The following is a 14223-nucleotide window of genomic DNA, read 5'->3' as shown; positions in this document are numbered from 1 at the left end:
TGGAGTACATCTACTTGTAGTTCTTTGGGTTCTGGACTCATGTATTCTGTCTATCAGAGAGATTGCAGCATACAAGGCCTTTGGCCAAAGTACATTTCTAAACCAGAAGGAAAGAGTTCCATCTTTGTGGGGTGTCATCTCTAATCTGGCCATTTATATGCTTCTTCAGTAGGCCAATCCATAACCCTGTCAGGCTGACAAACTCTGGGTGATATAGTATAGAGTAGAACCATGGGGATCTTATGATTAAAGACTTGTTACTGACCTTATCTGATGTAAAATTTGTCAATTGGCCTGAAGCAATATTACATGGAACCCTATGTCCATACATCAGACACTCTTTGATCCATGACATAGTGGTGTTGGTTGAGGGATTGCAGAAAGAAAAGTCAAATCATGCTCCCAGAACATGTGTCTATCCCAGTCAAGGTGAGTCACTCCCTGTCCAAGGAGAAATGGGACTGACGTCTAAACTTGCACCAAGTGGCTGATTCACTTACTGAGGACCAGTGCTATATTGAGGGTTCACTCTTGGCCTGTGCTGCTGCTAAGCCATACATTCAGAACAGGAGTAGTTACATCAGCTTTGGTGGCTGTGAGCTCATGATGATGAGCCTATGCATAGCCTACATCTCTGTCATCACAGCTACTCTGTTCATGGGTCCATTGTGAAAGTATTGGTGTGGCTAAAGACAGAGTCTGGCCTACATTAACTGGCCAAGACATCCAGTAAACTCAGGTCTATCATGCCTCTTCTGCAGTGATGCACACTTTGTGCCCACTCCCACTCATCCATCCATGCTTCTTCCTCAAACTTCTTGTCTCCAAGTCTCCTGGCTTATTGATTCCTTCAGACCTCTAGCAAACCTGCCAAGCATTCACCACTATACATGGGGCCATAGATATTCCCATCTCAAGTTCCTTCTCTCTACTCAAACTACGGGTAGATCGCCTAAACCTCTGTCCACAGGAGAAATTCCCCTCCCCAATTGCTTTTCGGTCATGACATCAGTAGGACTGCCATGTGGAAATAATGCATTTTCAGCCAACACTCTCATAGAGATCCAACCCATATGTGAACCAGACTTTCTTATTTTTCCTGCTGCATCAACTGATAGTTAGAGAACAGCTCCTGAGACCACAGGTGTGAGCTGACGGAGAAATATAGACATAACAGTGTTAGGTGACACGGGGATCTAGATCACCTGTTTGTGTGTCTTTCTTGTACTATATGGACCTGCTTGGCCCTATCCCAGATGTATCACTTCTAATGCATGATAGGTTGCTCCTAATCTTATCTGAACTTGTCTTGTTGGATGTGACAGCACCCAGCTAATGATGAGCATGTTTGATAATAGTTACTTGATGTCATAATCTCAGATACGCAGTCTTTTAGGGAACAGATACCATGCTAGAGGCTATTTTATTAATGGTATATAGTTTTCTCCTACAGGAGGTTTTCCCCCCAAGATTAATGACAAAAGAACTAATGTGTGTTGAGCACTAACTTTGTTTCCCATGCTGAGCTAGAATATGAAGGTTGATTTCTACTCTTTTTTAAGGTTTTACATTAAAGGACCATTCCTCCAGGAATCCTTTACTTATTCCTCCAAATTGAGGTCAGAAGACCCTCTGCTGGGCTTCAATACTACCTTATTTTCTCCCTCTATAGTCCTGATCACGTTGCATTAGACTTATTCAATTTTATATTTCTCCTGCTAGATTGTGAATCCTGCAGAGACAGGAACAATGGCTGACTTATGCTATAGTACTTAGCACTGAATACAGTGCCTTGCATGTAGGAATTAAAAAAAACAAATTCATGAACACTCTCATTTGAGCCTTTTATTACTCTTGTGAGTCACACAGAGACATGACTTACTCAAGAGTAAGAGGGAGTTTGTTGCAGGGTTGAATCAGCAATCTAGTTGTCTTAATTTTGCACCAAGAAAGGTCCCCTGCTAAGTCAGACTCTGGGTCCAGTGGTAATGGCTGGGCAAAGAATAGGAGCTTCACTTAGGCTGGATCACCAGTGCCATCGATTAGTGGATCCAAAACATGAATGTTGCAGAAAAAGAGAAACCGAAGAGAAAAAGTTTAGTTCTGCCTAAAATGTGTGTTATTAGTTAGGATAGATTAAATGGCATTAATAAAGAGCCCTCATGATATAATGGCTGGAATGCAATAGAAGTTTTATTTTCTGCTCTCATAATAGTTCAAGATGGCTATTCTAGAACACTGGATGACTCTTCTTTCATGTGGCGATTCTGGGATACAGGCTTCTTCCACCTTTTGGCTTCACCATCTTGTCATCTGTACTAAGCTGGTGCAGGGCAAAGACTGTGTGAAGGAGGCTTACCAGCTCCTTAAAGCCTTGACCAAGAAGTAACAAATAACTTTTGCCATCAGCCTATTGGCTGGAATGTTTACATTGCCACCCACCTGCAGGGTGGTTGGATCAAGAAAATGCAGCTCCTATTTCAGCTTCTGTTTCTCATCTATAACTCTTCTTTGATAGGATCAATGTGACAGTATCCACTCACCAAGTAGGTATCTTTTATGAGTGGATTAAAAGATGAACTGGGAGAGCGAGAAAATTTTGGGTCAAGAAGCACTCTGCAAACTATAGGTATGAGTATCAGATATTTTGAAAATAAACTACACCTGTGTACTGAAGGAGCCTGCATTAGGAGTTCAGAATATCAGAATAGGATTCAAATCTTCACCACCATGATCTTCCCAGCTTCCAGGCTTATTGCAAGTCCAGTGCCTTCAGGTCTCCCCTCTTTCTCCTGTTAGGGAAGAATGAAAATGAACTCCTTCACTTCTGAGAGCCCACAATACTCCTCCACAATGTTTCTGGTGGTGACTACCTCCTCCTGGAGAACCTGCCCTGAGCCCTTGACTGACAGAATCCTTCCTCTGTCTGAGGGGTAAGATACTTACTGTGGGCCCCCATTCTTCCCGTGGCCCCCGCTAGTGGCTCTCTCTCTCTGATACATTAATTAATAATGTTTTAATTATCTAATTATTATATGAATAATTAACATGTTATTAATACATTATTATAAGTAATAGAATCAATTATGTTAATAAAATAGATTATACATAATTATACATAATAGTACAATTAATATATTATTAATTATACCATACAATATATTCTATTATATTAACAAATTATTGTGAATATATTTTAACAAAGCTGGAAAATATATGTGTTAAATATATATATTTTCCAGCTTTATCAAGATATAATCAATTTATATCAATTATATCTTAGTAAAATACATATGTAACATATATAATTATATATAATATATGTAACATATTAAGTTTTCCAGCTTTATTAAAATATAGTTGACATGTAACATTGTGTAAGTTTAAGGTGTAACATGTTAGTTTGATACACTTATATATTGCAAGATGATCACCAACATAGCGTTATCTAACATCTTCATCACATCACGTAATTATCATTCTTTTTTGCAGTGGGGACATTTAAGTTCTACTCTTTCAGCAATTTTCAAGTATATAATACAATATTATTATCTATAATCAGCATGCTGTACCTTAGATCCCCCGAATCTATTCATCTCATAACTGGAAGTTTGTACTCTTTGCCCAACCTCTCCCCATTCCCACACCCTCCAACTCTAGTAACTACCGCTCTACTCTCTATTTCTACGTGCTTTTTCAGATTCCATATATAAGCGATGTCATGCAGTATTTGTCTCTTTCTGCCTGACTTATTTCACTTATCATAATGCCTCAAGTGTCCTTCAAGTTGTCAAACGTGGCAGGGTTTCCTTCTTTCTCATGGCAGAATATGTTCCATTGTATAAATACCACATCTTCTTTATCTCTTCATCCACTGATGAATGGAGGAATAGATCTTTCTGTTCTTTTTTCCTGTAAGTTATTTTGTAATTAGAGTACAGAAATATTATATCTTTCAGGAACAAAATTCTGTTTGCAAAGGGGAGGGTTAGTTATGTGAGAGGAGGAGTCATCTCTGCAGAAGCCCAAGTCCACACAGCAGGCCACGGCAGGGGGCAGGCGAAGGGAGGACACGAGGACTCCCTGGCTTGGCCAGCAGAGGCAGGGAGGAGCCCAGGATAACCTGTTCTTTCTTTCCTTCCCTCGCCACCCCCAGCTCTCCAGGGAAATCTGTGCCAGACTTAGAGCTCACTGCTCTGCAGAGTCATGCCAACCCAGGCCCTGCTGCCCCTCCTGCTTCTCTGTGTGCTGCTGCTGCAGGCCCAAGGAGGGCTCTATAAATGGAAGATCCACAAAGGAGGTATCCATAAATGGAAGAAGATGCAGCATAGGTGATGGGCTAGGGATGGGGATGGGGAGGGGGAAGGAGGGGTTGTGTCCACCCTAAGGAGGACCTGGGAATCGGAACCTTGCAGCACATCCTGTGCTGACCAAGCACTATGAGGGCTCTGGGTCCTCCCAAACCATGGCCCTCCAGCCCCTTTCCGCAGCTCTGTGAATAGTGATGCAAGCGAAACCTACATCTTTTTATTCTCCATTCCAAACATCCAGAGACAAATGGTACATACAATAGGGAAAGGTACACTGGGGCTGAGAATCAGATGGGGAAACAAAACAACTATTCTTGGATTTATGCATATATGCAACCAAAAAATATCCAGAGATGTTTATAGGAGTAGGGGTAGAAAAAAAGAATGTTGGGAAAGCAAATTTTGGGGTGTTCAGGGTCAAGTTAAAGTCATCTCCAGAGGGACTAGGATGGTGGCAGTGGTATTTTCCAGGAAGGGGCAAGGGTACTAGAGACAGTGATAGTGAGGAGGAGCCAAGTTCCTCTTCCTCTCTGGACCCTGCAAATTCTGGAGAGTGGGGGAGGGTTTGCAGGATGTCTCAGATTTTGTTGAGTTCTCAGGGTCAGAGAGTGTAGTTTCTATAGGTCTGACTTCTCCTAGGCCATAACTACTATGAGAGACACGGTCCTGGTGCAGGAGTATGGAGAGGGTCCAGGAAGCCCAGGCATTGAGGTCTACTGGGGGAGAATGGGGAGAACAGGATTGAAGATACTACCAATCACCAGGATTTGCTGAGGGGCAGAAAGTGAGTTCCCTGAAAAGTCCAAGAATGCCATGAGTGGGACCTGGGTTCTGGGGTCTCGGAGGAGGCTTTAAGCTCCAGGGAGGTGGTCTGTTCAGACCTAGTTCCACTGACTCTTCTCCTGCCCTTCTTAGATAACAAGGCCTGTATGAAGCAGCTAAGCGTGCATCATTGCAACGACCACTGTTCATATTTCCTGCATTGTTCAAACGCGAATACTGTATGCTGTCCAACCTTCTGTGGGAATGTTTGCATGAGCCTCAGATGAGTGGGAGAGTGGGCTGGGCTTTGCATCCTACTCCCCCAACCCTCTTCTGGAGACTGTACTGAGACCAAAGCACAAGGCCTTCAAATCAGGGGCACAAGGATGTCAACAGGAGTGCCTCCCTCCCTACCACCTGAACTACTTGTTCCTGTCAAATAAACCAGAACAAATGCCCAAGGACCTGTGTGTTTTCCTCTTAGTGCTTGTGATCCTTGAGAACCCAGTGCAGACCCCAGGATGCCCCTGCCTTTCTGGGTCCCTGTCTCTGATCTCTCTCCCCTTGTCATGCTTCTCTACTCTCTCCCTTTGGCCCATACACCCTGGCTGGGCCCCTTGGAGGTTCAATACCCTTGTTCCTCTGTTCAATGAACCAGTGCTCCCAGGGGGAGAAAGTTCTCATGTGTGGCATCTCCTGATACTAGGAGAACATTTTTTACCCTGGAGTCAGAAGGGCCAAGTTAAACATGAGCTGGGTGGAGGCTAGACCCTGGGGCACAGAGTAGGAGGCCCCCAAGGACTGCATTCATGTTTCCAGCGTTGGCCCACCCCACTCCTTCTCCTTCTGAGGTTCAGATTACTGTCTCTTTACAGTGAAGAAAATGAATCCCAGGAAAGTGAAGTGACATGCCCCAAGGCCAAAACAGACTGAGAGGTCATGATGCAGTTAGAGGAGGATGTTTCCTCTGGACTCCCTGTTTGCTCGATTCTTCTCCATTATGGTGAGACCATAGGCATGGAGGTGAGAGTCTGTGCCAACCAAGAGTCTATGCTAACCTCAAACTTTCTCCACTCCGTCTTCTACCAATATGGCCACTCTTATGATGGAGCCTGGAATGGGCTGCAGGCTCTGAGACTCCACTGCCTTCCATTAACTGAGTGGTCCCTACCTCTCCCAAGTCCTCCTCCTTATGGCCTCATTCTCTACTTTTTAATCCATAGAGCAGCCACGGGTGTGGGAACAGGTGATTCATAATGCTGCTAAGGATTAATTGGCACAGGAAAGCTATGGATTTTGCCTATGGTCTCATGGTGAGTCAGGGGAAATTAATCACTGATGTACAGACTCCCTACTACTCTGTGCATCACAAGTCCTGTGAAGTGGTCCAGGAACTAGATCCAGGGACTGGGTCCCATGGGGCCAATCGGGACCTGGAGTCAAGTCTGAAGAACTTGGGTAGACAGGCCATGCTGAGGCAGGCGTGCAGCATTAGACTCCAGTCCAGTGCTTCCTGCTGGGCATCGGTGAAGGAGACATTGGAGGAGCAAACCTGCCTCCATCAGGCCAGAGCCTCTGGCCCACCTCAGAAGCATCACAGGGCTCCTGGTGTTGGAGGATCTTCTCCACTTCTGCTAAGAACTGCCCTTGGACAAGGGGGCCTTAGGAAAGAGATCATGATCAACCACCAACACAGACATCATTGGTGGTAGGTGGTGGCCAGGGCATGCTCTACAGGAGCTCTTACTTGGCGCTTCCTCAGATAGCCTCACTCTCCTAGCCTCTTCCCAGTGCTTAGCCATGCCCCAAATACCCTAAGAGACACTCTTAGGAGAGGCAAAGTTACCTGCCAGGGGCCACAAATGGAATTACCTCCCATGTCCGCATCCAGTGCTCCCATCTATGTGTGTATAACATAGGTACAAGGCTGACCTATTTCTTGTCACTGGTTTGAGCACTATGGACCCTGAATTTTGCTGGAAGCAGTTACTCTTCTTCCTTGTGATAACTGGTGCCTTGACCTGTGTCCAGCAAACTTTCTGGACACTCCACCATGCCCCAGGGAGCTCAGAGGCTATGCCTAGAATGCTATGGCTGGGAGGAGTGCTTGCCTGAACATCACTGCATGTTCTGTCTTATTGGAACAACTCTGTGCCTCCATATTAGGTAGAGTAGAGAAGTGGAGACCCCTGCAAGACTTTCAATCTCATGGAAGAGAGGAAGAAGCCAATGCAAATTCTGCCATGATCTGGGTCTCCCAAATGTCAAGTCCCAGGCTGCAGAGAATTGTAGATAAGTGCTGGCCTGTTTGAAACCAAGCACATAGCCTTATGGTTGCCATTCTTTGCATTATTTGTTCTTTTCTCTTGCTCCAGACCTGCTTCTAACAAATTCTTTCTTCCCATTCTTATCAATCAAGATAATCAGAAGTAGCTTTCTCACATGTATAGACTCAGCAGTGTGCTTTCACTGTCTTTCCTCTAGACTAAGTCATATCTTTGGCCCTTTGACATAATAGAGTCTGAAGAAATTTTGGTCACTTGATATCCCACAGAACATCTTGTCAGTCCATCACATTGATTACATTATGCTAACTGGCTATAAGGAATGGAAATAGAGGGCATCCTAGGTGCTTTAACACGTACACCCAGGGAATGGGAGATATACCTGATAATAGTCCAGGACTTGCCATGTTGGTGAAATTTCCAGTGGTCCAGTGGTCTGGAGCATGCAGGTACGGTTCCTCTGAGCCAGGAAACAAGTTGCTGCACCTTGTACTACCCACCATGAAGAAAGATCTAATGTTTGATGGGCCTTTTTGGATTTTGGAGACAACAAAGGCCACTTTTGGGCATTCTCTCCTATCTATTTCCTCAGGGAATGTTAAGAATTAAGAAAAGATTCTGCAACAGGTCCAAGATGTGTAGAAAGTTGCTTGCCATTTGAGTCTTAGTACCTAGCATATGCATTATATTACAAGCGTCTGTGGCAGGTTAAGATGCTGGATAGAACCTTTGCAAGTCCAAGTACGAGAATTACAGAACACACACCTCGAGTAGTGAGGTCAGGCCTTTCCTTCTTCTGTTGTCATGTGCTTTCTATTTGAGAAGAAGCTCCTGACCTGCTAGAGGACCCTGGTAAAGACTGAATGTCTGACCATGGGATATCAAGTCACTCTGCAACTGGACCCTTCCATCACAAATTTGGAGTTATCTAATCTATGAAGTCTTGAAATGGGATGTGCATAGAGATGGTCTATTGTCAAATGGAGGTGATATAAATGACTCAGAGCTTGATCAGTTCCAGAGGAAATGAGTAACCTGTATAATCAGGTGTTTGGGCTCCAAGGACCTACTGATTTCCCCTCCTGCTTCATTCTTGCCCATTGCCACTAAGTCTCCCAGAGGTGCTTCCCTTTCTGTGTCACTGTTTGCTCTGTAAGAAGTGATAACTTCCCATGTCTGTCTGCTTGAGTCCCTTGCACTTTCAAATCCCATCTTTTAATTTTTTAAAATTTATTTGCTTTTGCTGGGAAAGATTTGCACTGAGCTAACATCTGTTGCCAATCTTCCTCTCTCTCTCTCTCTTTTTTTTCCTCCCCAGAGCCCCGCTGCATAGTTGTATATTCTAGTTGTAAGTCCTTCTAGTTCTTCTTTGTGAGCCACTGGCACAGCATGGTTACTGACAGATGAGTTGCATGGTTCTGCACCTGGGTTGCAGAAGTGGAGTGTGCCAAACCTTAACCACTAGGCATCAGGGCTGGCTCTCAAATCCTTTCTTTTTGATTTCTTAGGAACCAGGGATCTGATCTACCAGTTATCAGCCTTGTTCTCAGTATTTCTCCATTCATGCTTGGACTTTTTCTTTTTCTGAGGGTGATTTTGTTTATGTTCTAGGCTGAGCCCACTGCTCCTATTTCCTCATTTCCATGCAATCTCTGTGTGGAATGTACGTCTGTGCATAAACACAGACTCTAACACTACATTTGCTTGATTTGAGTGTTTATTTCTCTGCTAATACATCATTTGAAATTTGTAGCATTCTCTATTTCCTCATTCAGCTGAGGGTATGGCTTATGGATTGATTTATTTGCTCTCCTTGTTGATCTGTATGGGTTTTTTGAAGAGAGCCAAATTTAGGCAGCCACAGTTACACTATGGCAGACTATTTTTTTTTACTTGCTTTTAAGAACTTCAGGGAATTTTTGGCAATTCTGTCTTAATTTTAAGATTCGATTTTCAGAAACAATTTTTGTAGAAAAGGTGGTAATTTTTTCTTCTATTCATTCCTAAATATTTTCTAATTTCCCTTGTGATTTCTTCTTTCATCCATTGGTCATTTAAGAATGTGCTGTTTAATTTCCACAAATTCGTGAATTTTCCAGTTTTATTTTTGTTGTTGATTTCTAACTTCATCTCGTTGTGGTTGGATAATATCAATTTTTTGAAATCTATTGAGACGATTTGTGATCTAACATATGGTCTATCCCCAAAAACGTCCCACGTGCACTTGAGAAGAATGTACGTACTGTTGTTGTTGAGTTGAGTGTTCTGTATATGTCTGTTAGATCTAGTTGTTTTATCATGCTAAGTCCTCTATTTCCTTACTTATCTTTTGTCTAGTTGTCCTATGTGTTATTGAGAGTAGGGTATTGAAGTCTCCAATTATTACTGTAAAACTGTCTATTTCTCACCTCAATTCTGTCAGTTTTGCTTCATATATTTTGATGATTGTCATTAGGTGCATAAATGTTTATAATTGTTGTATCTTTTTGCTGTATTGAAGCTTTTATTAATATATAACGTCCTTCTTTGTCTCTTGTAAATTTTTTTGATTCAAGGTCTGTTTTGTCTGATATGAGTATAGCCACCCCGGCTCTCTTTTTGTTACTATTTACATGGAATATCTTTTTCCATCCTTTCAGTTTCAATCTATTTGTGTGTTTGGATCTAAAGTGAGGCTCTTATAGAGAGGCTATGGTTGGATCATGTGTTTTTATCTATTCTGCCAATCTCTGCCTTTTGATTGGGGAGTTTAATCTATTTATACTTAAAGTAAATACCGATAAGGAGGGACTTCTGCCATTTTTCTATTTGTTTTCTATATGCATTATAGCTTTTTTGTCCCATATATATGACTGGATGGATATACACAAAAATGTTAGCACAAGGTGAAAAAATCAGTAGTGATTTTAAAATTTCTTTGTAATTTTCATAGATTTACACATTAAGCATGAGCTGCTTTTTAAATAGTACAAAAGCAACAAATAATATTCTGGAAATAAACCATTTTTCCTATAGAGAGAAGTAAATGGGATGAAGCGATGAGGGGCCCTATGAAGAGGTCAAGGCCAAGGATATGTTATAAAATGGGAAGAAGCAATGAAACAGACCTAGAGAAGAAAATTTTCAGGCAATCCATAAGGTTTTGCTTCCTTCTTGCTCTCCATCCTTCCCATTCTAGCCAAGCAACTCTGGGACTACTCCAAGCCCCGGGCAGGACTTACCCCAAACTCTCAACAGTCAGCTTGGCCCCTAAAATTCCCCTTCCCATTATGCTCCTCTGCTAGTATTTTAAGGGCACCTGGAGAGAGTGATCTTGGTGATGGGAGATGGGTCCAAGGAGTATCATGGCTCCCAGTCCCAAGAGAAGCTGAGGGCTTCACCATCCGGCATACATGGCTCTCGACTCACTTCCTTTTAAATCCTTTACCTGGCACTTACTAGCTGTGTGACATTGAATAAGTTGCTTAACTCCTCTGTGCCTCAGTTTTAGCATCTGTAAAATAGGAATAATAATAATCCTAAACTCATAGGATCGTTGAGAGTATGAGTTAATACACATTAAATATCTGGCATGTCAACACAAATAATCCATAATCAATCTATAAATCAAAATTGGGGTGAGTTTATTATGAGCTATGTCTGAGGACTATAGCCTGGGGCCTTCTTTTCCTGAGAAAGGAACGGCACCAAAGAAGCGGAGTGTACAGAATGGTTATATACTGTCTTGGAACAAAGAGCAGACATCACAAATGATGTGAATGTCCCTTTTACAAGTCACAAGATTGCTTTGCTGGCACAGCACATCAGTGGTCACAAGGCAAGCACAGCAGGTTGGTAATTAATCCTTAGTTTCTAGGAAGAGATGTTTAGCAGTAAGGAAATGCCAGTATGGGGGAAGATACACCCCTGTCTTTAAGGACATCATTCTTGTCTTTGGGACATAGTGGATGTTTAAAGCAGATGTACAATGCATATTCAACAGGCCACATCAGGTCCTTTTGGAAAAACAAAGTCAGGCCGAACTAGTTTTAAACCAAATGGCTTCCTCATATACTCCAATAAATCCTATTGCTTTTCATTTATTTATCAGACACATAGTGAATTTGGTGTTAAACCAGGTGACTCTTGACACTTCATTGGGTAAGTGTTTCCTTTGTTTATTTAACAAACCTTACATAGCACTGTCTGTATGCCAGACATTGGCCCTTAGTACTTAACAAACAATCACTCACGGAGCCCCAACAACTACCCTGTGAGGAAAGTACTGTTACTATCCCCACTTTGCAAATGAGAAAATTGAGGCACAGAGAGGATTAGTGACTTGCCTAAAGTAAGTGGGAGCTGGGACTTGAATCCAAGTTAAATCTATGTTTTAAATCTCTGTGTTATATAGCCTGTTCTTGGCAGAGCTCTCTCTTTTCTTCAGCACAAAAGCCTCAAGACACTGCTGACAAGGTAGTGTTAGACTGATGCTAGCAATGGAGAAATTAATATAGAGATGGGTGAGACTTTGCAAAAGTCATCACACAAGTGTTAGAAAAATAGAGATACAGACAGATATGCAGATCCTCCCCCACCCCTCCAATCCCCCAGCCTTCCAGGAAGCGTGTGTGCTGGGGGAGGAGAGGCTCCTCTAATCACACAGTGTTCCGCTTCTACCTGTGTTACTCGCAGCAAAAAAGGAGAAAGAAAGTACATCTTGAATAGAAATTCAGTGACAATGTTCTGTACGTACCCAGCTTATGGCTTGGGGCGGAACTCACAGATCTGCCACAACTAGAACAACTAGAATGATTACATTCTGAGTCTGTGAATCTGTTCTGGCCATCACCTGCCCCCTGTGCAGGGGCTCTACGGTTCCCAGAGACCAGCAAGAAGAGCCATCAGCCAAATAATACCAGCACTTCTAACTTGAACATCTTCAGAGGTAGGTGGAGGTCAGAGTCCCGGGATTGAAAGTGTGAGCCTACAAACCCTTTTATTTGTGGCTTGGTTGAATGAGCTCCCTGTCCCAGTCATGCTCCCAGATCATGCCAATGCTAGCCCTCTATGGAAGAAGTTATTGTCCTTGTTGTTCAAAGGGAGAAACCGAGACAGAGAAAGATGACATGGGTGGACACCATGTCCCTTCATATGTAATACCCCAAGAAGAATACTGTGTATTGCCTACATAGGATTCCCACTGAGGTGCATAACTTGAGTCTAATCATGAAGGAATTTCAGATAAACTTAAAATTCAGAATGGTCAGTTAAAAGAAAAGGTTGGCTGTATTCTTCAAAAATTTCAACATCATAAAAGACAAAGGATATTACAGGTGAATTTGTAAAATGGAATACTGATGGTAGATTAGACAAAAGTATATTTTATGAATGTTAAATTTAATGAAGTTGATAATTGTACTACGATCATGTAAGAAAATGTCTCTATTGTTAATACTCACTGAAGTATTATTCGTAAATAAGGGCCATGATGTATGATACCTACTCTCAAATCGTTCAGAAAAAAATATATATAAATGAGAGAGTGAGATTGAGAAAGAGAGATAGAAAAAAAGAGGAGGCAATTAGGGGTAAATTCTTAAAATAAGTGAATCTGAGCAAATGGTATACAGATTCTCTTTGTGCTATTCTTACTCTTGTAACTTTGAAATTATTTCCAAATAGCTTTTTTTGAACTTTATTTTTTAATTTTTTTATTATTTCATTTTTTTAATTTTTAATTTTTATTGCAGTAACATTGGATTATAACATTCTATAGACCTCAGATGTACATCGCAAGATACCTTGAACTCTGTGCAGATCACATCATGTTCACAATCCAAAACTAACTATAATCCATCACCACACATGTGTGCCTAATCCCCCCTACCACTCTCCCCTCTCTCCCCCTCCCCCGTGGTAACCACCGATCCAATCTCCATATGTTTGTTTGTTGTTGTTTTTATCTTCCACATATGAGTGAGATCATATGGTATTTGACTTCCTCCCTCTGACTTATTTCACTTAGCATAACACCCTCAAGGTCCATCCATGTTGTCACAAATGGCTGGATTTCATCATTTCTTATTGCTGAGTAGTATTCCATTGTGTATATATACCACATCTTCTTTATCTATTTGTCCCTTGATGGGCACCTAGGTTGCTTCCAAGTCTTGCCTATTGTGAATAATGCTGCAATGAACACAGGGGTGCAAGTATCTTTATGTATTTGTGTTTTGAAGTTCTTTGGATAAATACCCAGTAGTGGGATAGCTGGATTGTATGGTATTTCTATTTTTAATTTTTTGAGAAATCTCCATACTGTTTTCCATAGTGGCTGCACCAGTTTGCATTCCCACCAGCAGTGTATGAGTGTTCCCTTTTCTCCAGATCCTCTCCAACACTTGTTGTTTTTTTGTCTTGGTAATTATACCACTCTGACTGATGTAAGGTGATATCTCATTGTAGGTTTGACTTGCATTTTCCTAATAGTTAGTGATGTTGAGCATCGTTTCATGTGTTGGTTGGCCATCTGTATATCTTCCTTGGAAAAATGTCTGTCCATATCCTCTGCCTATTTTTTGATTGGGTTTTTTTGTCGTTGTTGTTGAGTTGTTTGAGTTCTTTATATATTTCAGAGATCAACCCCTTGTCTGACAAATGATTTGCAAATATTTTCTACCAGTTGGTGGGTTGTCTTTCCATTTTGTTCATGGTTTCCTTTGCTTTGCAGAAACTTTTTAGTCTGAGGTAGTCCCATTTGTTAACTTTTTCTTCTGTTTCCCTTGCCTGAGTATACATGGTATTCGAAAAGATGTGGCTAATACCAATGCCATAGAGTGTACTGCCTATATTTTCTTCTAGGAGTTTCATGGTTTCAGGTCTTC

The 14223-nt window shown here is 41.8% G+C and overlaps 1 protein-coding gene and 2 long non-coding RNA genes across 4 annotated transcripts in view; 2 read left to right on the top strand and 1 right to left on the bottom strand.

The window, feature by feature from the left end:
- The window catches only part of LOC138920082 (uncharacterized), a 9814-nt gene extending 5642 nt beyond the window's left edge, over window positions 1-4172 (top strand). The window contains exons 2-3 of the long non-coding RNA XR_011430739.1: window positions 2800-2933; window positions 4157-4172. This is a non-coding gene — a long non-coding RNA (uncharacterized lncRNA). The remainder of the gene's footprint in view (window positions 1-2799; window positions 2934-4156) is intronic.
- LOC138920084 (uncharacterized) overlaps window positions 3205-14223 on the bottom strand; it is a 23456-nt gene continuing 12437 nt past the window's right edge. Inside the window, exon 3 of the long non-coding RNA XR_011430741.1 lies at window positions 3205-3912. This is a non-coding gene — a long non-coding RNA (uncharacterized lncRNA). The remainder of the gene's footprint in view (window positions 3913-14223) is intronic.
- The window catches only part of WFDC11 (WAP four-disulfide core domain 11), an 11455-nt gene continuing 9375 nt past the window's right edge, over window positions 12144-14223 (top strand). For both annotated transcript variants that reach the window (XM_070247171.1, XM_005604666.4), the window contains exon 1: window positions 12144-12284. The gene's annotated coding sequence lies outside the window, so the exon portion shown is untranslated. The remainder of the gene's footprint in view (window positions 12285-14223) is intronic.

Source organism: Equus caballus, chromosome 22 (assembly GCF_041296265.1).
Source record: "Equus caballus isolate H_3958 breed thoroughbred chromosome 22, TB-T2T, whole genome shotgun sequence".
Lineage (NCBI taxonomy): Eukaryota > Metazoa > Chordata > Mammalia > Perissodactyla > Equidae > Equus > Equus caballus.
This window is presented reverse-complemented; position numbering and strand designations above follow the sequence as displayed.